This window comes from Alexandromys fortis, unplaced genomic scaffold, assembly GCF_014885135.2.
Source record: "Alexandromys fortis isolate MF-2015 unplaced genomic scaffold, M_Fortis_MF-2015_v1.1 scaffold_81, whole genome shotgun sequence".
NCBI lineage: Eukaryota > Metazoa > Chordata > Mammalia > Rodentia > Cricetidae > Alexandromys > Alexandromys fortis.
This window is the reverse complement of record NW_026067960.1, coordinates 5,045,181-5,070,271: the sequence shown is the minus strand read 5'-3', so window position 1 is coordinate 5,070,271 and position 25,091 is coordinate 5,045,181.

The window sequence follows — 25,091 nt, the reverse complement described above, 5'->3', positions numbered from 1 at the left end:
ACAGCAAAGAACACGGATGCGCAAGTGTCTCTGTGGTCGGATATTAAGTTCTCTGAACGTGGGCTCAGGAGTGGTATAGCTGGGTCATACAGTAATTCTATTTCCTGTGTTTTGAGAAACCGCCAGACTGACTTCCAAAGAGGCTGCATGAGCATGCACGCCCCCCCCCCGACCGTGGATAAATGCTCCCCCTTCTCTATTTCCACACCAGCGTTTCCTCTTATTGGTGTTCTGACTGAGGAAGATAAGAATCTTGAAATGGGTTTCATCTGCGTTTCCCTGATGGCTAAGGATGCCAAACACCTTTTGTTTACTAGCCATTTGCATTTCTTCCTTGGAGGATTGTCTGTCCAATTTCATAATTTGTTTGTCTTCTTCTACGAGTGTTTTTGTATATTCTAAATACCGATCCTGCCAGATGTTTAGCTGCCAAAGAGTTTCTCCCATTCTGCAAGTTGCTCTTCTCTTGCTTGACAGTTTCTTTTCTGGTACAGAAGCTTCTTTAGTTCCACGAGATTCCGTTTGTCAGTTGCCTTATTTTCTGCACTACTGGGGTCTGCCTCAGAAAGTTCTTATCTGTGCCTCTCGGGTGATGTGTACTCCCTACTTGTTTTTCTAGGAGTTTCCGACTTTCAGGGCTGATGTTGATGTCCTTGGTGCATCTGCAGTTGGGTTTTGAACAGGGTGAATGTTAAACCTGTGCCTTCACTTTCTGCATCTTCACATCCAGGCTTTCCAGCACCATTTGCTGAATATGTCATCTTTACTCCAGTGTTTATTGCTTTCGGCATCTTTGTCAAAGATCAGGGGCTTCTATCTGTCTGAAATAGTGTCTGGGTCCCCTCTTCTGTTCCACAGACCTATGAACCTGACTTGGTATCGGTGCCGTGCTGTCTTTAGCACGGTGGCTCTGGAGTCTACCTTGAAATCAGATTTGAATACTGACTGTACTATTCTTTTTGCTCAGGATCACTCTAGCTTTTCTTGTTCTTTTGTGTCTCCACATAAATTTTGAGATCCCCACCCTCGTGTTTATGAAAAAAGACCTGGCATTTAGAGTGGGATGGCATCAACTCTGCTGAAGACGGCTTTAGGAAGGACAGCCATTTTCACAGTGTTAATTCTCCAAGGCCTGAGCATGGAAGGTCTTTCCATCTTCCAGTGTCTTCCTCGGTTTCTTTATTCCATTTTAGTGTTTGCATTGTAGAGTTTTGAAGTTCTTTGTTTTGATTTATTTCTCTGTGCATGTGTGTCTGTGTGTGTATGTGAGTGTGTGCGCGCTCATGTGTGTGTGTGTGTGTATGTGTGTGTGTGTGAAATTTCCATTTCAGTTTATTTTTCATTTGTCTACCAAAAGGCCACTGACTTGGTATTAATTTTGCATCCTGGCACTTTGCTGCAAGTATTTATCTTCCCTGAAATCATTTTTGGTGGAGTCTTCAGTTTTTCTTACATGTGGAATTGTATCATCTGCAATTAGGGAATATTTGATTTCTTTTTTTCTGTTAGTATCTCCCTTCTTTCTTCCCCTACTTGTATTTCTTTCATGTCTTTCTCTTGTCTTATTCTTCTCTAAGATTCCATCCAGATATTGAACAGGTATGGGGAAAGTGGACACGCTTGTCTCTTCCTTAACAGCGATGGTTTGAGGTTTTCTCTATTAAAGATGGTGTTGGAAGTAGGTTTGCCATAGACAGCCTTTACTATACTTCACTGTGGTCCCTCTGTCCTTAGCTTCTCATGCCTCTTATCAGAGAGGGGCACTGAATTTTATCAAAGGCCTTTTCTGTATCTGAGAATATGATTGCATTATATCTACTGCTGAGTCTATTTATATGATAGAGAACATTAATTGAATTAATACGTTGAATTGTTGCTGCATCTCGGGAATAAGGTCATCTAGATCCCTATGAATTATCTTCTTTTCACACGATCTTGAACTTGGTTTGTTTGCATTTTATTTAGGATTGTTGCATTTTTTGTTCATCAGGGAGATCAGCCTACAGTTTTCTCTTTTGTGTGTGGCGTCTCTATCTGGTTTGGGTATCAGAGTAATACTGGTTTCATAAAAAGACTTTGAATGTCTTCCATCTGCTTCTTTGTATGAAATAATTTAAGACCTATTGGTGTCAGATCTTCTTTGAAGTTCTGAGAGTTCTGTGGTGAATCCATGGGGCCCTGGGCTCTTTTTAAATGGAAGACTATTGCTGCTTCAATCTCATTGCTGGTTATGGAGGTGTTTAATGTCTGTATTTCATCTTGGTTTAATTTTGGTATATTGCTTCTTCAATTTCATTACCAATTGTGGAGAGCTGCTTGATATTTCTTTTTCTGAATTTTATGTGCATGGGTGTTTTGCCTGCTTGTTTGTCTGATCTTATAGTTACAGACAGGTGTGAGCTGCCATGTGGGTGCTGGGAATTGAACCCAGGTCTGCTAGAAAAATAGTCAGTGCTCTTAACCTCAAAGCCATCTCTCCAGCCCCTAATGTATGTATTTCATCTTGGTTTAATTTTGGTATTTTGCACACATCTAGAAATTTATCCATTTATTTTAGATTTTCCAATTTAACAGAATAGAGGAGTTTTGTGGGCTTGTTTGGCTTTCATTGTTGTTTTGTTTGTTATTGTTTTGTTTGAGACATGATCACACTCTGTAGCCTGTTGTAATAAGAGCGGTGGGGCTGCGTCCCCAGCACCCCGGCCACCTGCTAGCTTATGCCCCGAAATAACAACACACAAACTGTATTCATTTAAGCACTGCTTGGCCCATTTCTATCTAACCTCTTCTAGGCTAACTCTCGCACCTGGACTAGCCCATTTCTAATAATGTGTGTAAGCACCCCAAGGTGCGCTTACTGGGAAGATTCTAGCCTACGTCCATCCTGGGTCAGAGCTTCATTGCATGTGTCTCAGAGAGCAGCTATGGAGTGTGTCTGAGGAGTCTTACCTCACTTCCTCTTCCTCCCAGCATACTGTTCTGTTTACTCCACCCACCTATGTTCTAACCAATAAAATGGGCCAAGCCAGTTTCTTTATTAGCCAATGACCTTCCTCCATCAGTAGCCCTGACTGGCCTAACATTTGCTATGTAGACCCTGTTACCATCTTGGCCTCAGACTCCAAAGAGAGCTGCCTGCCTGTATCTCCCAAGTGCTGGGATGAAAAGGCATGAGGCACCAGACTCTGACTTGGAGGACAAGTATTTAAAGGTATATACCTAAGATTTTCTTAATTTCCTGGTATCTGTTGTAATGTTTCCCTTTTCATCTCTAATTTCATTAACTTGGAGCTTCGCTCTTATTTTGTTTAAATTGGCTAAGGATTTGTCAATTTCATTTAACTTTTCAAAGAACCAAGTCTTTGTTTAATTGATTCTTTATATTGTTGTTCATTTGCTTCTACTTCACTAGCTTTGATCACCTCTTCCCATCTACTGCCTTTTAGTGAATCGTACTTTTACCTAAAATTATATATACATTTTAAAGCTTTTGATTATTTCTTTTATTTTTGAGATTATCATATAATTACAACATCTCCCTCTCTTCCTTCCTCTCTTCAGCCTCCCCTATACCTGTCCTAGCTCTCTTTCAGATTCAGAACTCAATTGGTTATCCAGTACCAAATGGTCAACCCTGAAAAAATATATATACACACAAGGAAAAAATGATATTTATATACATAAAGGCCACTGTACAGACTGAGCAGGTTGTATTTATGTATTTAGGAACACACATATGTGAGTGTGCACATGCTCATGTGCACACAAACACACATACACACACACACCACCACCACCAACAGCAACAGAAACAACTTTACAGTAATTATCAATCTTGGTCATTGATATCTCTCAGTATCAATGGTCTCAATTCCCCAATAAAAAGACACAGACTAACATAATGAATGTGAAAACAGATCTATCCTTCCACTGCATACAAGAAACACACCTCAACATTGAGGATAGACACAGACTCATGATAAAGGGCTGGAAAAAGATAGTCCAAGCAAAGGAACTTAAAAAGCAAACTGGTGTAGCCATTTTTTGTTTGGTTGGTTTTGTTTTTAATAAGATAGGGGTCTCTTTGTGCAGCAATGGCTGCCCTGGAACTCACTCTATAGACCAGACTGGCCTTGAACTTACAGAATCTACCTGTCTCTGCCTCCTGAGTGCTGGGATTAAAGGTGTGTGCCACCATCATCTGGCTTGGTGTAGCCATTATAATATCTAACAAAATAGACTTCAAACCAAAAGTAATCAAAAGAGATGGGGAAGAACAGTACATACTCATCAAGGGAAATTTTCCACCAAGATGATATTTCAGTTCTTTGCATTAATGCCCCAAACACAAGGACACCCACTTTTGTAAAAGAAACACTGCTACAGCTAAAACAACACATTGACCTTCACACACAGCCAGTGAGAGACATCAATACGCAGCTCTCACCAGTGGAGAAGTCATTTACACAAAAACTAAACAGAGAAATACTGGAGCTAACAGACATTATAACCAAACCTGACAGGTACCTACAGAAGATAGCTCATGGAACATTCTTCAAAATTGACCACATATTGCATACAAAGCAAGTCTCAACAGATTCAAGAAAACTGAAATAACTCCCTAAATCCTATCAGACCACCATGGATTAAATCTGAATATCAGCAACAGAAAACTTACAAACTTATGGAAGCTCAACAACTCTCTACTGAATGAAAAATGGGTCACAACAGAAAGGAAGGAAGAATTTAAAGACTAAAGACTTTCTAGAATCCAATGGGGATGAATATCCAACCTACCCAAATTCATGGGACACAATGAAAACAGTGCTAACAGGAGAGGTCATAGTGCTGAGTGCCTTCATGAAGAACCTGAAGAGATCTTACACTGGCAACTGAACAGCACATTTGAAAGCTATAGCACAAAAAGAAGTAAGCACACCCAAGAGGAGTAGACACCGGGAAATAATTAAACTGAAGTCTAAGATCAGTAAAATAGGAACAAAAAGAACAATACGAAGAACCAATGAAACAAAGAGAAAATCAACAAGGTAGATAAATCCTTATCCAAATTAACTAAAATGCAGAGAGAATATCCAAATTAGTAAAATCGGAAGTCAAAATAAGAACATAACAACAGATACTGAGGAAATTCAGGGAATCATAAGGACATACTTAAAAAAATCTATACTCCACAAAATCAGAAAATCTAAAAGAAATGGGTAATTTTCTTGATAGGTACCACTAACCAAAGTAAATCAAGATCAGACAAATAATTTAAATAGACCTATAACCCCTAAAGAAATAAAAGCAGTCACTGAAAGTCTCTCAGTCACAAAAAATAAAGTCCAGGATCAAATGGTTTTAGCAAAGGATCTACCAGTCTTTAAAAAAAAAAGAATTAATGCCAATACCCCTCAAATTATTCCACGAAATAGAAACAGAATGAACATTAATAAATACACAAAGAAAAAGAATTACAAACCAATTTCCATTATGGGCATAGATGCAAAAATACTCAATAATTCTTGAAAACCAAATCCAAGAACACATCAAAAAGATCATCCACTATAATCAAACAGGCATCATCCCAGGGATGGTTCAACATACAAAAATCAATAAATATGATACACCTTATAAATAAACTGAAAGAAAACACATGATTTTAGTTGGTTCTTTTTACTCTTCACTCTTTCTGTGGATTCACCACTTAACTGCCAAATAAATTCACAGAGGCTTATTCTTTTTTATGAATGAATGCCTAGTTGTAGCTTGCCTTGTTTCTAGTCAGCTTTTAACTTAAATTTTCCCATCTACCTTTTGCCTCTGGACTTTTACTTATCTATATTTCTGTGTACCTTTCTTTACCCATTACTCCATGTCTTGCTGTGTAGCTGGTGGCTGGCCCCCGGAGTCCCCCTGTCTTTCTCCTTCTTTTGTTCCTAGCTCTCTTCCCAGATTTCTCCTCCTATTTATCCTCTCTGCCTGCCAGCCCCACCTATCCTTTCTCCTGCCTTGTTATTTGCTGCTCAGTGCTTTATTAAAGCAAGCAGGTGTTCTAGACAGGCAAAGCAACACAACTTCACAGAGTTAAACAAATGCAACATAAAGGAATGCAGCACATCTTTGCATCATTAAACAAATGTTCCACAGCGTAAAACCAATCTAACACATCTTTAACTGATATTCCACAACACGTGATCATTAGATGCTGACAGTCTTTGATAAAATCCAACACCCCTGCATAATAAAAGGCTTGGAGAAACCAGGGATATAAGGGACATACATAAACATAATAATGACAGTTTACAGTGAGTCTATAGCCAACATCAAATTAAATGAGGAGAAACTCTAAGCAATCCCACTCAAATAAGGAACAAGACAAGGTTGTCCACTTTCTCCATATCTATTTAATATACTACTGGAAGTCTTAGCTAGAGTAACAAGACAACCGAAGGAGATTAAAGGGATACAAATTGAAAAGGAAGAAGTCAATGTATTTTATTTGAAAATGATATAATGGTATACATAAGAGACCCCAAAAATTCCACTGGGGAACTTCTACAGCTGATAAACACTTTCAGTAAAGTGACTAGATACAAGATAAACTAAAAAAAAAAATCAGTAACATTCCTATATGCAAATGACAAATGGACTGAAAAAAAAGTTATCAGGAAAAATAAAAAAACAAACAAACAAGCAGAAAAGAAATCAGGGAGACAACACCTTCACAATAACCTCAAATAATATAAAATATCTTGGAATAACTCTAGCCAAGAAAGTAAAAGACTTGTATGACAAAGACTTTAAATCTTTTAAGGAAAAAGTTTAACAAGATATCAGAATATGGAACAATCTCCCATGCTCATGGATCATTGTATTAACATAATAAAAATGACTATCCTACCCAAAGCAATCTACAGATTCAATGCAATTCCTATTAAATTTCAACACAATTCTTTACAGACTTTGAAAGGATATTTCTCAACTTCATGTGGAAAAACAAATGAACAAACAAACAAAAACCTAGGATAGCTGAACAATCCTATATAATAAAAGAACTGCAGGAGTCATCACCATCCTTGATTTCAAGCTGTGCTTTAGAGCTACAGTAATAAAAACCTCATGGTATTGGCATGAAAACAGGCACATTGATCAATGGAATCAAATCGAAGACTTAGACATAAATCAACAGACACCTGATTTTAATAAAGAAGCCAGAAATACACAATGGAAAAAAGAAAGCATCTTCAACATATGATGCTGGTCTCGCTGGGTACCTGCATGTACAAGAATGCAAATAGATCCATAATTATCATCTTGTACAAAACTCAAGTCAAAGTGGACCAAAGACTTCAATATAAATCCAGATACTGTGAACCTGACAGAAGACAAAGCAGGGAATAAGCTCGAATGAATGTGCACAGGAGGCAAGTTCCTGAACAGGACACCATTATTGAAGGCACTAAGATCGATAATTAATTAATGGGACCTCATGAAACTGAAAAGCTTCTGTAAGACAAAGGATACCATCGATAGGACAAAGAGGCAGTCCTACAGAATGGGAAAAGATTTTTTTTTTTTACCAACTCCACATTTGATAGAGGATTAATATAAAAAATATATAAAGAACTTAAGAAATTAGATATAAAAAATCAAATAATCCAATTAAAAAACAGACTAGAGAGAATTCTTAACAGAAGCCTCTCAAGTGGCTGAGAAAGAAAGCAATGTTCAACATCCTTAGCCATCAGGGAAATGTAAATTAAAACTACTTTAAGATTCCATCTTACACATGTCATAATGGTAAAATCAATAACACAAGTGACAGCTCATGCTGGTGAGGAGGTGGGAGTGCAAACTTGTACAGCCACTGTGGAAATCAATATGGTGGTTTCTCAGAAAACTGGGACTCAATCTACCTCAAGATCCAGCTATACCACTCTTGAGCATATACCCAAAGGATGCTCCATCCTACCACAAGAACACTTGCTCAACTGTGTTCACAGCAACTTTATTTGTAATAGCCAGAAACTGGAATTAATCTAGATGGATAAAGAAAATGTGGAACATTTACACAATGGAGTATTACCCAGCTGTTTAAAACAAACAAAAACAAAAAACAATCAAACAAAAATAGACAAATGGATACAACTAGAAAAAAATCATCCTAAGCAAAGCAACCCAGACCCCGAAAGACAAATATGGTATATATTCACTTATGAGTGGATATTAGCTGATATGTAAGTGATAGTCAAGCTCCATTCTACAAACCAGAGAGGTGAGGTAAAGAGGAAGGTTCTAGTGAGGGGTGCATGGGAAGGGGAAATAGAATAGGTTTTTCCAGTAGACTGAGGGTAGGCAGGGATAGGAGTGGGAGGAATCAGGTGTGTAGGGAGAGACCAGGTGGAGGGAAAGCTGGGAAAGACAGCTGGAATTGGAGGGCAGTGTGGAAACCCAATGGAGTGGAGGTTTCCTGGAATCTAAGAGGGTGACCACAGTGAGTGACTTTTTAAAAATCTCTTTACTCTCTTAATCTATGTCTGTCTGTGCTCTTTTATGTTACTTTTACTGTCCCTTTAAAGGCTTTGTTTTATGTTTTAAAACCATGTATTTCTTTTTATAACTGTCCATACATACTATTTTTCCTCTCTACCCCAAGCCTATATACATTTACATTTAAAAAAAAAAACACACTGTGTCTCATTTAGAGGTCTTTTATGTCTGAATCTGTCCTATTGTGTATCTGAAATCCTTTTCTGACAAGGAGCATTTTAAAGTGGTAAGCAGTGTGGTTGCAGCAGCTCTGCCACTCACGGCCTTTTAACATGGCAGAGGTAGATCACCACCAGTTCTGGAACCGCTGGGTGAGAGCTGTATTCACTGCCTCAACTCTGGGAAGCAGCTGGTCCATGCTACCACCAAATAACTTGCAGCACACTGCCCACAAACCCCTTTCAAGTGTTTGGCCTCCTGAAAGAGTCAGGAAGCCATCTTTCAAAGAAGCCCTGCAGGTTTTGCTGCTGAACCAAGAAACCTTCTCTTAAAGGAGCCACACCTCTGCTCGCCACAAGCAAATAGAGCCCATCTGGGAAAAAAAATGGCTATCCAGAGGCTGCATTTGGCTCCCAGTTTTTGTGTGTCTAGAAGTAATTTTTTTTAAAGTTTTCTGAGGCTTTATGTGGGTGCACATTGGCAAATGTTTGGGCACCATTTTGTTAATAATGGCTAAAAGCTTGTAGGAGTGGTCAATTAATGTCTGGTTTAAGTTGAGGCTCACCCCATAAGAGGGAGCCCATGTCTGACACTACCCAGGTGGCCAGGAACTAGCGACTGAATAGCCCAGAGACCTAGGGTAGAGCCAAACAAAGAAATAAAAACAATGAAATGATTTTTAATGATATTCTGTTATGCTCGTAGATCTGTTTTGTGTTCTCTTGTCATCAGAGAAGCTTCCTCCAGCAGCAGATATGAGAGGGTGCAGAGACTCCTTAGCAAGACATTACACAGAGAGTCTAAATTGGAGGTCTCTGTCCTTGGAACTTGGGGAACCCCAAGGAAGAGGGGGTGAAAATTGTAGGAGTCAGAGCAGTTGGAAGACCTCAGGAGAACAAAGCCCAGTGAAGCAACTAAGCAGGGCTCCTATGTGAAGCATGTGAATAAAAACTCAGAGAGAGAAATCAAAACAGCCAACCACTGGCTCTTACCTCTACCTCAGTCTGAAATGGCGATTGTGCCTCCAGGAATCTCAGAATGAGACTGTGTCTAAGAGCGGTCTCTTCCCATTTTATAATCCTCTCTAGTTCTGGGATTAAAGGCCTGCACCACCTTGTTTCTATGGCAATTAGTGTGGCTACTGTGATTAAAAGGTGTTATTGTTGCCTGACCTATAAGACTGGCCAGTGTGGCTGCTTTACTTTTCTGATCCTCAGATAAGTTTTATTTATTAAAATACAAGTGAAATACTACTACATTTCCCCTTTTTGTCTAAAATAAAAAGAAGGCCATAACTAATATAAGAAAAACTATATACAAAAAGTATAATAACTATATAGAATATATAAGGCAATAAATACATCAATGTCTAGTCCATTTGCATTTGACAAATTCAGAGAAAATACTCCATATCTATTCTATCATTATGAATCCAAAGTCTTGTACCTAATTTACTTTCTATCATAATTTGCTTTCTGTGTCTGGTAAACAAGGAAAACTATAACTATCTAGTCTTCAACTCCCTGAAAGACCCAAGAAGGAAATAATATTAATTGAGTAAGCAGGAAGTGCAAGCAAACAACTTCCAAAAAATGTGAGAAATGACAGAAACAGCTGGCTGCATGGACAGTCATCCAAATTTTCTCTGCAAGGTTGGGGCATCCATCTTTGGCCTTCAGGCACAGCATATCCAACAGACTTTTCTGTGAAGCAGGATATTTTGTGTCCTGCTTGTCTAATTAGGACAACATATTGTCAGCAGTTGAGGCAGGAGCATTTTCTTGCCTAGTGGCTTACTTTTGGCACAAAGAAAGTAAACCCCAAGTGGAGTTTCTTTGAAGTCCATTATCTTCTCTGAAGTAGGTTGTTGCTACCAGGAGCAGATAAGTCTCATTGTCATAAAAAAAAAAAAAAAAGAACCTAGGTTATTAAAACATCTTAAATGCCTTATTCTGTAGATCTCTGAAGTGTCGGAAGGTTACCGGTCTATCTAAGACATATCTTTGTTTGACCTTGAAAACATACCTAATGTGAATACAAGTTTGATTATACTAAGTGATTAAGTACTAACCTATAATTCCTTATCATCCTAAACAGTTGGCAACAATAATATTGAAGGACTAGAAATTTGTATTACATTGTTAATTGAGCTGTATAGGTATAATATCTTGAGCAAGATTAGAAACATATATGAAGTATTTTACAAAATTAATCTCAAATTTGTATCAATATACAAAATTTGTATACAATATAAAAAATCCAATCCAATTTAAAGCTAGCAATTGCTTTCTAAAAATAGATTCAATATTCTACCTTTTTATTTTATATCTACAACCTCCCTTTTTTTCTTTTCAAAACAACAGCACATCTATATCCTCCTTCTTTTCTTTTCATAGTAGATTCAATAATCTACCTTTTTATTCTATCATATATATATATATATAGTATTTTTCTTTTCAAAACAAAATCCTTGAAGCTAATTCCTTTTGTTTAGCTTTTTTTTCTTGATCATTATTCACAATAACTTGTAACCAATACTCTAATCAAAGACAAATATCCATAATCCATTTGTTGGGAATGTGGACCTAGTTTTCTAGGATACTTCCTGCTGACTGGGGGCTCTGTTAATTTTATGGGGACCCAAAGAAAATTTAGGATTATGGTCCAGTCCTTACTGGAACGTTCTATGTGGCTGGATCATCTCAGCCAGCAGTCTTAAAGCTGTTCTGGATGTAGAACTCAGAGGAAACTGCAACAGAGGCTGAAACGTTGAATAATCTGGGCCATCTGTTCTTGTCAGAAATTTCTCAGGGGTGTCTTCCTTAATCAAACCTTATTTTTCTTAACTCAGAATGAATCCACAGCCTCTTATTTCCTGTGGAAACAAAAGCAAAACCTCTTCTCCAAAGTAATATATTTTTGACTTAAATTTTGAAGTCAAGGCATTTTTAAAATACATAGGTTGGATTAATCCAGAGGCATTTATAATCAAATGTCTTTTAGCAGCTGTTGCTCTTTCCTCAGCAGTCAAACAATTCAAAGACAACACAATAACACACAGTATCCAGATACTCTGTGTATTTTTTTATCTTTACACAGATGTTAAGTTGGGGCAGAGCTGGAAACACTAGTATTTCTCCTGAACCCAGATGGCTAGGTTTGGTTTCCAATTCTTAGAGCTGGAATTCCAATCCCAGCTCTGGCCTGGGCTGGTGGATAAAACGCCTCAGGCAAATGGCTTTTTTTTTTTTTTTTTTTTTTTTATAAATTCATGCTGCAAAAGTTGGGCACCAAATGAAGCACAATTAATAAAAACTCAGAGAGAGAAATTGGGGTTCAACCTGAAGGTCAGAAGAGCAAAACAGCCAACCATTGACTCTTACCTCTGCCTCAGTCTGAAATGGTGATCCTACCTCCGAGAATCTCAGAATGAGACTCTCTGAGCACTATCTCCTCCTGTTTTATAATCCTCCCTAGTTCTGGGATTAAAGGCATGCACCACCTAATTTCCATGGCAACTAATATGGCTACTGGGATTAAAGGTGTGTGTTATTGTTGCCTGGTCTATAAAGCTGGCCAGTGTGGTTGTTTTACTTTTTTGATCCTCAGGCAAGCTTTATTTAATAAAATACAAGTGAAATGCTACTACACATATGGGCTCACAGAGACTGAAGCAGCATGCATAGGGCCGGCACAGTCTGTACCAGGTCCTCTGTGTATATGTTATGGCTGTTGGCTTGGTGTTTTTGTGGAACTCCTAATAGTGGGAGTAGATGTATCTCTGACACTTTTGCCTCATCTTGGGACTCTTTTCCTCCAATTGGGTTGTCTTGTCCAGTCTCAATATTGAGGGGTTTTGGCTTGTCTTATTGGTTTTTTTATTTTTGTTTTGTTTTGTTGTTTTTGTTTGTTTGAGACAGGGTTTCTCTGTGTAGCTTTGGAGCCTGTCCTGGAACTAGCTCTGTAGACCAGACTGGCCTTGAACTCACAGAGATCTGCCTGCCTCTGCCTCCCAGGTACTGAGATTAAGGGCCTGCGCCACCACTGCTCCCTTGTCTTATTGTATCTTGTTTTTGTCATGTTTAGCTATTCTCTTAGAGGCCCGCTCCTTCCTGGATCTGGGAGAGGGGAGACAATTGTTGGGCAGAAGCTGGGAAGAGTGGAAAAAGAGAACATTGTGTACGTATTGTATGAGAGAACAATCTATTTTCAATAAAAAAGATGCTAACCTGAGATCCCACCAAAAAAAATTACCCAGGCTCTGAGTACCATAACCTTTGATCTTAAAACCACCTCATCCGCCTCTGTGGTGTCTCAGAGACTTCATTGCCCTGTCTTTTCATTTTCATTCAATTCTAGGAATTATCTTAATTTTCACTTGGATTTCTTCTGATCCACTTACCATTCAATTTTGTGTTGTTTAGTTTCCATTAGTCAGTGTATTCTCTGTAGTTTCCACTGATGTTGATAGCTAGCTCTGTTCCAGAATGGCATGATAGAACATAGTGCGTTGTTTCAAGTTTCCCGTACTTGCTTTGTGTTCTCATATCAGATGGGTTTTGGAGGAAGTCCTGTTGACTGTTGAGAAGAAAATGTATTATGTCGTGCTTGAGTGGAATGTTCTGCAAATGTATGTTAGGTCCACTTGACTTATGATATCATTTAATTTTGATGTTACTCTGTTTGACTTTTGTCCAGCTGACCTTGTAAGAGTTGGGTAATGAGCCCACCAGGCCTGTGTTGGGGTTCATCTGTGGTTTGGAGCGAGCTGTATTTGTTGGAAATGCCAACACCTGTATGAAGGTCATAAATGTTCAGAACTGTGGAATGTTTTTGGTTCCTGTCATGAATATGCAATGACTTCCTTTATCTTTTCTTTCTTTTCCTTTTTTTTTTTTTTCTTTTTTGGTTTTTCGAGACAGGGTTTCACTGTAGTTTTAGAACCTGTCCTGGAACTAGATCAGCCTGCCTCTGCCCCTTATCTTTTCCGACTAGTTCTGGTTTGAACTCTACCTTGTCAGATATCTGAATAGCGTCTGTTTCCTGGTTCCAGCTGGAATACCATTTCCCATTCTTTGACTCTAAGGCTATCATTGAAATTGAGCTGTGTTTCTTGGAGGCAGCAAAAGATTCTGTTTTCTAATCCCATCTGCTAATCTGTGTCTTTTTGTTGGAGAATTGGAGATAATTAATATTTAGAGTTATTATTGACATGCGTATTAATTCTGCCATTTTGATGATTTTTGTAGTGTTTTCTTAGAAATTTTGAGATAAACTCTGCTGGTACTGTAGAGATGGAGTCCAGGTGAACTCTTGGGCATGTTAACCCTCTTCCTGCTGATGTACTACTTCCAATATCCTTTGTAGAGGTAGAGCTGGCTTAGTAATCATAAAGTCCTTTCATTTTCTTTCCTTCTTTTTTTAATCATATAAAGCTTTTATTTCTCCTTCAATTTTGATAGACAATTTTGATGATATATCACTCTGGATTAACATTTGTGGGCTTTCAAGAATTTGGACTAAATCTCTAAAGATTTTTCTGGCTTTAAAGTTTTTGTTGAATAATCAGACGTTATTATGATTGGCCAGCTTTTATAAGTGATTTGACATTTTTTTCTGCTTTTAATAGCCTTTCTTTATTTTGTTTTCAGTGTCTTAACTTCAATACGTCATGGGAGCTTTTTGGTCCTATTTGGTGTTTTATAGGCTTCTTGCACCTGCATGAACATCTCTTAGAAATATTTCTTCCATAGTTTTATTTCTTATTCTTATTATTACTATGTCCATGGTCCAAAATTTATATCTTTTCATTGTATCTCAGAGCTCTCTAATGTTCTAAATTAATTTTTCTAAATTTATCATTCATCTTTACAGCATGATCCAGTTGTCAGACCTTATTTTCCTCGCAACCAATTCTAGCAACAAGGCTTTCCCCGTGGGCCTTCATGTGGCTTTATTGTAGGTTTTTGTTTGGTTGTTTCACTGCTGTTGCTTGTTTCCAACATCATTTCAGTTTGGCTCCTCCTCGTTGCTGAATTCTGTTTTCCTATCTTGGGTTGATTCACGCATTCCATTCAGCGCTTTGCTTTGTGTTCTTCTGTGTTGCCGTCTCTTTGACTATTTGAATTATTTGGAAATAGTTGTAATTATTCTTTTGAATTCTTAGTCTGGGACTTCTTCAGGTCGTTGTTATGGGATTAGTGATTTGTGGAAGACACACGTGTCTTGGTTGTGTCTTCTTTTCTGATACAGAATTTGCACACCTGGGGCTAGCTTCCCTACTTGCATTACCATCTCTTTTTTTATTCAAGACTCCTCTCTTTTTCAGCTGAAGTATTCTCCTAAATATTTCAAACACCTCTGCCGAAAGAATATTCAGGAGGGAACTAACTCTTAATAGGTCTGAGGTGTCATGGTCTGTATTTAGGGATGTAGGCTCTATGCCATGTCTTCTGCATCTAAGCTACCGTCTGGTACCTGAAGTAGCATAGCTCGGTGCCTGCAGTGGGATTCCTCTGGCAAAGTGGGCTGGATCTGGTCCTCTATACAATGAAGGGCAGCTGTAGAGTGCCCAGCAGCTAACTTGGCCTCTCTTAGCAATATCTTTTTTTCATTTGTTTTTTATTATTTTTCATGTTTAAATTTTTAATCAATTAATAATCTTTATGTAGCAATATCTTTAAAGTATCTATCTGTGTATTTATGAGCATTGATGGGTGTTTTGCCTGCATAGATGTCTATGTGAGGGTTTCAGATATTTTGGAATTGGAGTTACAGATAGTAGTGAGCTGCCATGTGGGTGCTGGGAATTGAACCCGAGTCTTCTGGAAGAGTAGCCAATGTTCTTAGCCACTGAGCCATCTCTCCAGTCCCATATAACAATATCGTATAGTTTATTTTCCTATTAAAAATTTTGAGCACTTTTTCAAATGCTTATCAGTTGAAAAGAAAGGAAAGAAGGAAGAATCAGTGTGGGACCAGCAAGGCCTATGAGTGAGTTCTTGCAGGCCCTTGTTGCCAAGCCTGAAGACCTGAGTTCAATCCCCAGAACCCACATGGTGGAAGAAGAGAATCAACTCTCACAAGTTGTCGCCTGCCCTCCCAATGCATGTCACGGCATCTGCACCCACACCAATGCATACATGCACACAAAATATGTAGATCCAAATAAAGGAACTCATCACTGTATATATTTGAGGAGCACGCGTGATGCATGTGCTGTAGAGGGATTGATTAAACGAGGCTACACAACACGTCAATGTGTACACACTTCCTGTTTTTACTTGTGGTAGGAGCATTAGAAATACACTCTTGCAGCAACTTGGGAAAAACAATGCGCTGTTATTAGCCAAACTGATCGCATTCAGTGACGGAGCACGAGAACCAAGGCTTCCTAGCTGCTGAAACCTAGTGCCTTTGACCAGTAGCTCTCTTCCATTCTCCATACTACTCCCCACCCTATTCCATACCTCTCTGCGTTTGTTTTTTTTAATTCTGTTTGTTTGCTTATTTGTGTACGTGTCTAGAGGTCAGAGGACAGTTGGCTGGGGTCCCTTCTCTCCTTCCCACCATGTGACTTCTGGTGATTAGATTATCTGACATAAATAAATAATAGGTGTGCACCGAATGCTGGTGTATTCTTTTATTTATTTCATATATTTATTTATTTAGGCACCACTGGCTGGATAGGTCTACACACAGTAATAGTGGGTAGCTTCAGCCTCACTAAATCCCAGACTCACTCATGTTTTACAAGGCCAGTGTTACACTGCTATTGAAAGTGTATTAAAATACAACAAAAAGAAAACAGTCAATCTCCTCTACAAATGACAACGCAAAAATCTTCAATTAGTATTAGCAAATTGAATTCAAGATTTCATTCAAAAAACCCTATTACATGATTAGGCTGGTGTAATTCTAGAAATACAAAGGCGGTTCATCACACACATTCACAGATATAATACAGCGCACAAAGAAACTGAAGAACAGAAAATCATTTCAACAGACTCAGAAAGGTTTTCAACAAAACTCAATTACCCTTTATGAGAAACCTTATTTTATAAAAAGCCAGGAAGCAAAAGCTAAGACTAGGCAAGCGCTTGGTGGCACACACCTTGAATCCCAGCAGCCTTTTGGGGGAGACAGGGGCAGGTTTGTCTCTGTGAGTTGGAGCCCAACCTGGTCTACATCGTGAGTTCCAGGAAAGCCTGGGCTACATAATGAAAGCCTGTCTCAACAAAACAAAACACTCCTCTCCAAACAAACATGGGAACAGGTAGGCTGAGAGCCCACGCTGCAGTGGGTGGCCGCACACCCGCGCACATGCAGGAAGTATTAATGGGGCTCAGAGTTCTTTACCACAAAACAAAAACTACAAAGGAACCACAAAGTTAGGAGGGGGATGGGGCGAGGGTACTGCGGAGATGGAGGGAGGCCGTGGTTGATAGATGTGATCCCTGTAATTTGTGTAACTGTGCGAAAGCTTCAAAGACTAAAAAATTAAACAATAAGAAAGATGAGATCTTACGTGCGCGGCAGCTGTGCGCAGCAAAGGTATAGACAACAACAACATGGCACTAAATGAGAGGAAAACAAAAACCATTTGCCTCCTAATCAGGACTGAAACAAGCTTGTCCACTCTGTCGTCATCTATTCAGTGAGAGCAAAGCAAGAAGAAGCCAAGGGTTCCATGTAGGAAGGATGCAAATCATCCCCTTTTGTAGATGATGGACGCCTACATTAAAATTAACCTACAGAAAACACTTATCGCTAATGAGCCTTTTAAAAAGTTTCAGGATAAAAGATCACGATAACAAAATCAGTAGCTTTTTATATACCACAAACAATCACGCTGAGAAAGAAATCAGGAAAATAATCCTATTCATAATGGTCTAAAACAAGAGCAACAAAACAAGCGTAGGAGCGAAGCCACCCAGGATTATGAAAAGACCTCTATAATGAAGTCTATGGAACACTGAAGGAACAAAAAAATAAAAATGAAGACCGAAAAAGAGACTAGACAATAGAAGGGACTTGCGTGTTCCCGGATGGATGCATTCCTCGTCAATGTTCCAATGACCTTTTCATAGAACTAGACAATAAATCTTAAAATTCATATGGAAGCATGAAAGACAATTACTCGCATAATTCTAAGCCAAAAAAAAGAGTAATACTGGAGAAATTACTCAGTACGTAATCTCCAAGTGTGCTGCAGAGCCCCAGCGTGCACACCCTGCCCCTAAACATCCTGGAGGCCTGTGGAAAGGAGCGGCCCAGAATTCGTCTGTGCAGATACAGCCATCAGACCCTTGAGAAAGATGCTACATAAATGCATTGGAGAAAATACAGCCCCTTTAACAAGCACTATAGGAAACCCAGATATCCACATGTAGAAGAATGGAACTACATCCCAAAAATTAATTCAAAATGGACTAACAGCGATGGCTCAGTGGTTACAACACTTGCTGATTTTACAGAGGACCAAGGGGCAGTTCCCTGGTCCTACATCAAGTCACTCACGACTGTTTGTAACTCCAGTTCCCAGGGATCCAGCTTCTTTTCCACTCTCCAGGGCAGCCGCACACATGTGGTGCACATCCGTGTGTATAGACAAACGCTCATACAATAAAAAATAATAAACTTTTTAAAGAAGATTTGAAAATGCGAAGCTACTAGAGTCAGCTGAGGGGAGAGCCCATCAAGGCGCACCCAGGCTTTGCATACCATGCTGCAGAGTGACAGCCCAGCAAAACTACAGGGGCCACAGTCAAGAGACAAGTTATAGAAGGGGAGAAAGGCTTTGACTTTCTCCAACAGTGGATTAACATACAGAATGTATTTTTTTGAAAACTCAAAGAGGGGGGACAACTGAAGAATATATAACACTATCAATAAATGGACAAATGAAAGAGTTCTCCTAAGAAGATTTGCCAGTGAAGCCAGGAAGAAAGGTACAGCCTCAGTAGCCATAGCCAAGAATCCCCCTCTCCTGCCAGAATGCCATCATTCAGGAAACAAAAGTCCCAGATGCTGGAGGGGATGCAGCTGGGGCCAGGGATGGGGCGGGGAAGCGGCTACAGCGACAGTGGGAAACGTAAATTAGTCAAGCCACCGGGGAGATCAGTATGCAGGGGCCTCAAACCAATCACGTATAGTATTGCCTGATGATCCAGGCTTTATCGCTTCTAGATATAAAGGAATCAAAGTTAGCATATATTATAGGCAATGCACATCCATGTGTATTGAGAAACCAGCCAGAATAGACAAGTTATGGCATCAGCCTAGGTGCCCGTCAATAGATAATTAACAAAGGGCTAAGGCATGATGGTTAGTTTTTAATTAATCAGTTAGTTGGTTTATGTTTGTTTTATTGGCTTGACAAAAACCTGGGAAAAGGCTTTTATATTTATTCATGTGGGGTGTGTGTGTGTGCGCGCGCGCGCGCGCGCGTACGCGCCAGAGGTCAGCTCACAAGAATTGTTTTTTTTTCCCTCCATTTGTCCACCAGGGATGGAATTCAGTTCCCGTGGCTTGGCAGCAATCACCTTTACCAGCTGCACCATCTCGCCAGTCCCCTGTTAGGTGTTTTCTAAGTTTGAAGCTCTATGTTGAAGCCTCTATGTTGAATTACTTTCAGTTAAGATATAGGTAGAAGTTTGTTCTCTTTTCTAAATTAAATTTTTCCGGGTGGGCACGATTGTCATGGTATGTGTGGATGGCAGAAAGTCACATCCAGGAACCAGTTCTCTCTTTCTTCAGCTCTGGCCCCCGGGCTTCCTGGCAAGCGCATTTACCTGCAGAGCCATTGTGCTGGCCCTAGATATTTGACTTGTGTGTGGATACTGACTTATTTCAGCTCCATTTGTTGCGAAGCTTGTACTTCTACACTAGGGAGCAATTTCTACGCACTTGTTGGCACACCTTGTGGGTCTCATTCCGTCTGCTCCATCCCACGGATCTCCAAGTTCCCTCTACAGGTACCACACCATCAACAACTACGGTTTCTATGGTAACCCTGGGGATCTGACCGCATTCTTCTTCTATAGCTGGCTTCACTGAGCCCAGCCTTTCAGAATATGTTTGTCTGTATGGAGAAAGTCTCTCTGGGGATTGCGCATGAATGATCTTAAACCCAGAGACTATGAACTGGAAGAGCAGGCTCAGTGGTAGCCAGCAAAATAAAATAAACCTAGAGATGAAACCAGGGTGACTTGACATCTTTATTGTATTAATACCTTTGCTGTGTCTATGAATATAGTATATAGCTCAATTCACTTAGGCCTTTTTATTTGTATTTCTTAGGTTTATTTTTTTATTTATGTGTATGTGTGTTAGTGCAGATGCCCACTTAGGCTGAAAGAAGACATGGCATCCCTCGGTGTGAGTGACAGGAAGCTGTGAGCTGCCTGGCGTTGGTGCTGGGAACTGCACTCGGGTTCTTTGGAAGGACCGTCCTTCTGTGTCTCTAACCACTGTGCCATCACTGAGTCCCCTTAGTTAAGTCTTTTCTTTCTTCCTCAACGTAGCTCCGGTGTGGATGTCCTACATGCACTTTGTTAACTGGCTGCTTTGGGTTTTCTTTCTTTGTCTTCTTTCACCGCAGCAGCTAGAACTCCTAGCGTCCTGTCAAATAAACACAGGAGGCAGAAACTACTGTCTATGCTTTTCTTTTCCTTCCTTTTCTTTTTTCAGATAGGGTCTCACTATATAGCCCGGGCTGGCCTTGAATTTACGACGTAAACCAGGCTGTCTACAAACTCACAGAGATTTGTCTGCCTCTACCTCCCAGGTGCTAGGATTAAAGATGTGCACCACCATGTCTGGTTTTCTTGTCTTATTCTTAATGCTCAGAAGAAAGTATTCCATGCATTATCCTAAACCAACGGTGTGGTGGGTTAAATGAGAAATGTCCTCCAATAGGCTCGGGGGTTTGGGCACTTGGTCTTCACTTGTTGACACTATTTAGGGAGGTTTATGGGGTATAGCTTTGCAGGAAGAAGGATGTCCCTGGGGGTGGACTTTAGGAGAATATAACCGTTCATCAGTTCCAGCTCATTCTCTCTGCTTCGAGTTTGTGTTTGCAGATAGGAACTCTCAGCTTTTTGCTCTGGCCACCATGCCTGCTGCTTCCTGCCATGCCTCCCTCCATGATGGACTCCTATGCCTCTGGAACTGTGAGGCACAAAAGAACTCTTTCTTCTCTAAGTTGCCTTTGGTCAGGCCTTTATCAAAGCAATAGAAAAGTAACTAATACACATGGTAGGAGCTTAAGCATTCATAGCTGCTCAGTACTGTGTGAGAGCTATTCCCTTTCAGCCCTAGTTTGCTGAGGGCTGTGTGGTTGTTTGTTTTGTATTGTACTGTGAATGCATGCTGAATTTTGACAAAGCCTATTTCTGACGTGCTGAGATAATATGGCCTTCCCTCTTAGTGCCTAAATTCCAGCTTCAGTTTGATTGAGTTGTTTGATTTTTCTGCAATTAAGACACTTCTCATGAATTTCCAGAAAAAAAATTCACCTAATCATTAGGTATTATCTTTAATATAAACAATACGCTTGCATATTATATGTATGCATATATTTTAAAGCTCATATACATATGTATTATTACTGCTTACATATATTTGCATTTTTATCCTATTAGAAACCTTTGCATCTCTGTGTGAGAGAGACACTATTTTATAATTTAATGTTCTTGGCATAGATTATTCTGTCTTTCTTCTTAAGGCAATGCAGGCTTCATAGCACAACTATGAAAGTTTACCTTCATCCTTCATTTTCGGGAGTTTTAGCGGAACTTTCCCCCCTCAAATGTGTGATGGAATTTACCAGACGCCACCTGGACTATGGGTTACCTTGGTGATAATTTTTAAGGATTTCTTTATTTTTTAATTGTATGCATGCATGTGTGTCTGTGTTGGGGCGTGTGCTTGTGACCGCAGGTACCTGAGGTGGTCAGAGCCACTGGATCTCCTTGGAACTAGATTTAAAGCGGTTGTGAATAGCCCAGCGTAGGGTTTGGGACTAGGACTCAGGTCTTCTGTAGGAGCAATATGTGCCATCTCTTCAGCCCATGATAAGGCTTGAAAATACAGTTCAGTTTCAATATATGTAACAGTCACTGGGATGCCCACATAGCACGTAATGCCTCTGACTAAGCATTTGCACATGGTGTCTTTTAAGTTATTCACCTGTAGCCTGGACCTCCTCTAGTTCTGCTCAGGATAATAAATCTCCTGTCCATTTTTCTCCATGACCAGAGGTTTTCAGTGTTATTCTCATTGCCACACATTCATCCCTTGCTCCAAGTCCCTCTCTGCTCCTAAACATCAGCTTTAATTACATTCCTGGTTCCATATGCTTTTCACACTTGTCTGATAGAGGATTCAATGCCTAGCATTGGTCTTTTAAGGTTAGCTATACATCCTGACCTTAAGTCATTTTAATTTTTATTCAGTTCAATATTTGATCCTTCTCTCTTGTAATTTCTTTTTTTAACCCACAGACCGTTCAAGTGCTTTTTAGTTTTCTATATTGGGGGCATTTCCACATGTCACCCCTACTAACGTCTAGGTCGCGTGTATGTAGATAAAGAACTTCGGCTGTCTGACCATGTTGCTTGTGCCTTCTGAGTCTCCTCTTTCTTGGTTTCCTGTTACTGAGGGAAGGATGTTGAAACTCCAGTAATTCTGAACATGCCTGTTTCTCTTCCTAATACCAACAGAGTTTGCTTCTTGGGTTTTGAAGCTCTATTATTTGGTGCTTAAATATTTGAGGTGGCTTGGTCCTCTCAAGGACCTGTTCCTTTTGTTATGTGTCGTCTGAGGTTTTCTGTCCTGCCCGGTTCCTGCAGTCATTCAGTCCCAAAGAAATCACACAGAGGTCTACATTAGTTATAAATTGATTGGCCTAGTATCTCAGACTTCTTATTAACTCTTATAACTTATATTAGCCCATTATCCTTGACTATGTTAATGCCATGTGGCTCGGTACCTTATTCAGCAAGGCAGTCACATCTTGCTTCCTCTGAGGCTGGGTAACCACTGCAAACTAGTGTAGTAATAGGAGTGGCGAGACTGCGTCCCCGGCACCCGGCCGCCCGCATGGCTAGCTTATGCCCGAAATAATTACACGGAAACTGTATTCTTTTAAACACTGCCTGACCCATTAGTTCCAGCCTCCCATTGGCTAGCTCCCACATATTGATCTAACCCATTTTTAATAATCTGTGTAGCCCACGAGGTGGCTTACCAGAGAAGATCTTAACCTGCGTCTGTCTGGAGTGGGAGAATCATGGCGACTCCTGACTAAGCTTCTTTCTCCCAGCAATCTCTTCTGTTTACTCCACCCACCTATGTTCTAACCAATAAAATGAGCCAAGGCAGTTTCTTTATTATAATTAACCAATGTCCTTTCTCCATCAGACTAGGACTTCCTTCTTCCCAGAATTCTCCTGTCTGGTTGTCCTGCCTATACTTCCTGCCTGGCTACTGGCCAATCAGTGTTTTATTAAAATACAATTGATAGGGTACAAACCACTGTCCCACAGCAGTTATGCTAAGGTTAGCTTTCTAGCCCTGCAAGGCACCTCTAATTGCCAGTTCCTAGCCATAAATTCGGATCCCTGTGATCCTTCCTGTCCCTTTCCACATCTTCTCCTCACATCTAACCCTCAAAGTTCATCACTTTTGGACTGGAGAGAGGGTCACTGTTGAAGAACTTGCCACACATGCTCAAGGATCTGCATCAGAGTCCCTAGAATCCAGGTAAAACTGGGTGGGGCAGTGCATGCCTGTAATATTGTTATGACAAGTCAATGGGAACCCCAAAAAACCAACAGAGAGACCAACTCACCAAAATGCAAAAGCAAGGTTTATTGTGGGCGCGTTACAAGCTGGCAGGGACCTTGTCAACACAGCAGTAAGAAGAGGTACCCGGCCCTTCTAGAGGGCACTATTTAAAGGCAAAACCCAGGAAAGTTACATTAGCAGGGTGCATGCTGCCAGGTGATTCTACTATAATGGTTTGAACGTTAGGAATTTCCTTTGGATGGTCTGTTCCTGGATGGTGCCTGGGTAGTCTTAGTTTGTGGTCTTTCTTGCAACCAGGTATTGCCTTAGGGAAAACTACTGAGACCCAGGCCTCTATTGAGCTTGTCATGGCTGAGTCCTACATTTCCCCCTTCACAAGTACCAATGACAGGACCCAATCATGGATCCTGCTTGCCCATGGGCTTAAGAAGATAGTATTGGGACCTAAGAACCATTAGCTAACTAACAGATTTTTCCAGGGCAGTGGCCAGCCTACCGGGACCTGTAGCTCTGGTCTTTTCAGTACAACCACATTGTAATGATAATCCTGGAAGTCCTCTTCGGTTCTGTGGTTCTGCAAGAAGAACCAAAGTGTCTTTTTATTGTAGGACCATTTTAGCTAATAAGTTAACTGACAACTCTGGGCCTAGTTTTCTGGTATATCAATGGGCACCATAGGTGTCATTTTGTCCCCCACACCAAGGAGTCCCCCCTTGTCTCAGCCTTTCAACCTAGTCTGGGCAAGGAGCATGGGACGGCATGTTCCTTTCTGCAAGTACCTCAGCTGACAATGGGATGTTTGCATCAGGGCCCCAGTAGGCTGAAAGGCTAGCCAAAGGTAAGGAGGGACCTCAGGCAATGGGGCGCTCATCAGAAGCATCTGGCTCACAGGCTCTGTAGAAGAGACAGGGAGCATTCACATCAGCTGGACTGGTCCACATCTGCTTTCAGCAAGTTCAGGACTCGCAGTCATTCAGAGCAGGTTGTAGTCAGCAACTGATTAGATGTGTCTGCCAGCCAAGTGAAAACCTATTGAGATAAGTTTGAACTAGGAACAGAAGTTAAAATTTATGTTCTTAAAGAAAAATAATACATTTGAAATTTGAGGCCCATATTGAAATCCATATTAGAGAAAAAAAAAACAGGTATCTGCAAAGAGAAAAATAGACTCATACCTTTGAATCTTAGGAAAAAAACTAAAGATTTTGGTTAGAAGCACTTATATTTTTCTGCTGTCCACAGAACCATGTATGGATTGGACAGAGATGCCTCTGGTCTGATGAGAAACATCTTCAAGTTCACACTAAAATGGCAACCAGAATAAATCTAAAATCTTGAGCTTGTGATCCAAAGAGTAAGTAGTCATTGCTCTATCAGCTTACCAGAATTATACCATAGAAGGGGAAAGAAATCAGAAACATTTTCCATATCTTAACCTATTTACATTGTAAATCACTTTTTAGACCCTCAAAGCTTATGAACTTTTATATCCTCCGAGCTTTATGTATCTTAAAACATTTTTTTCTTAATCAGGAGACCTCGTAGCTTTAGAAAAAGCAAGGCTTAGT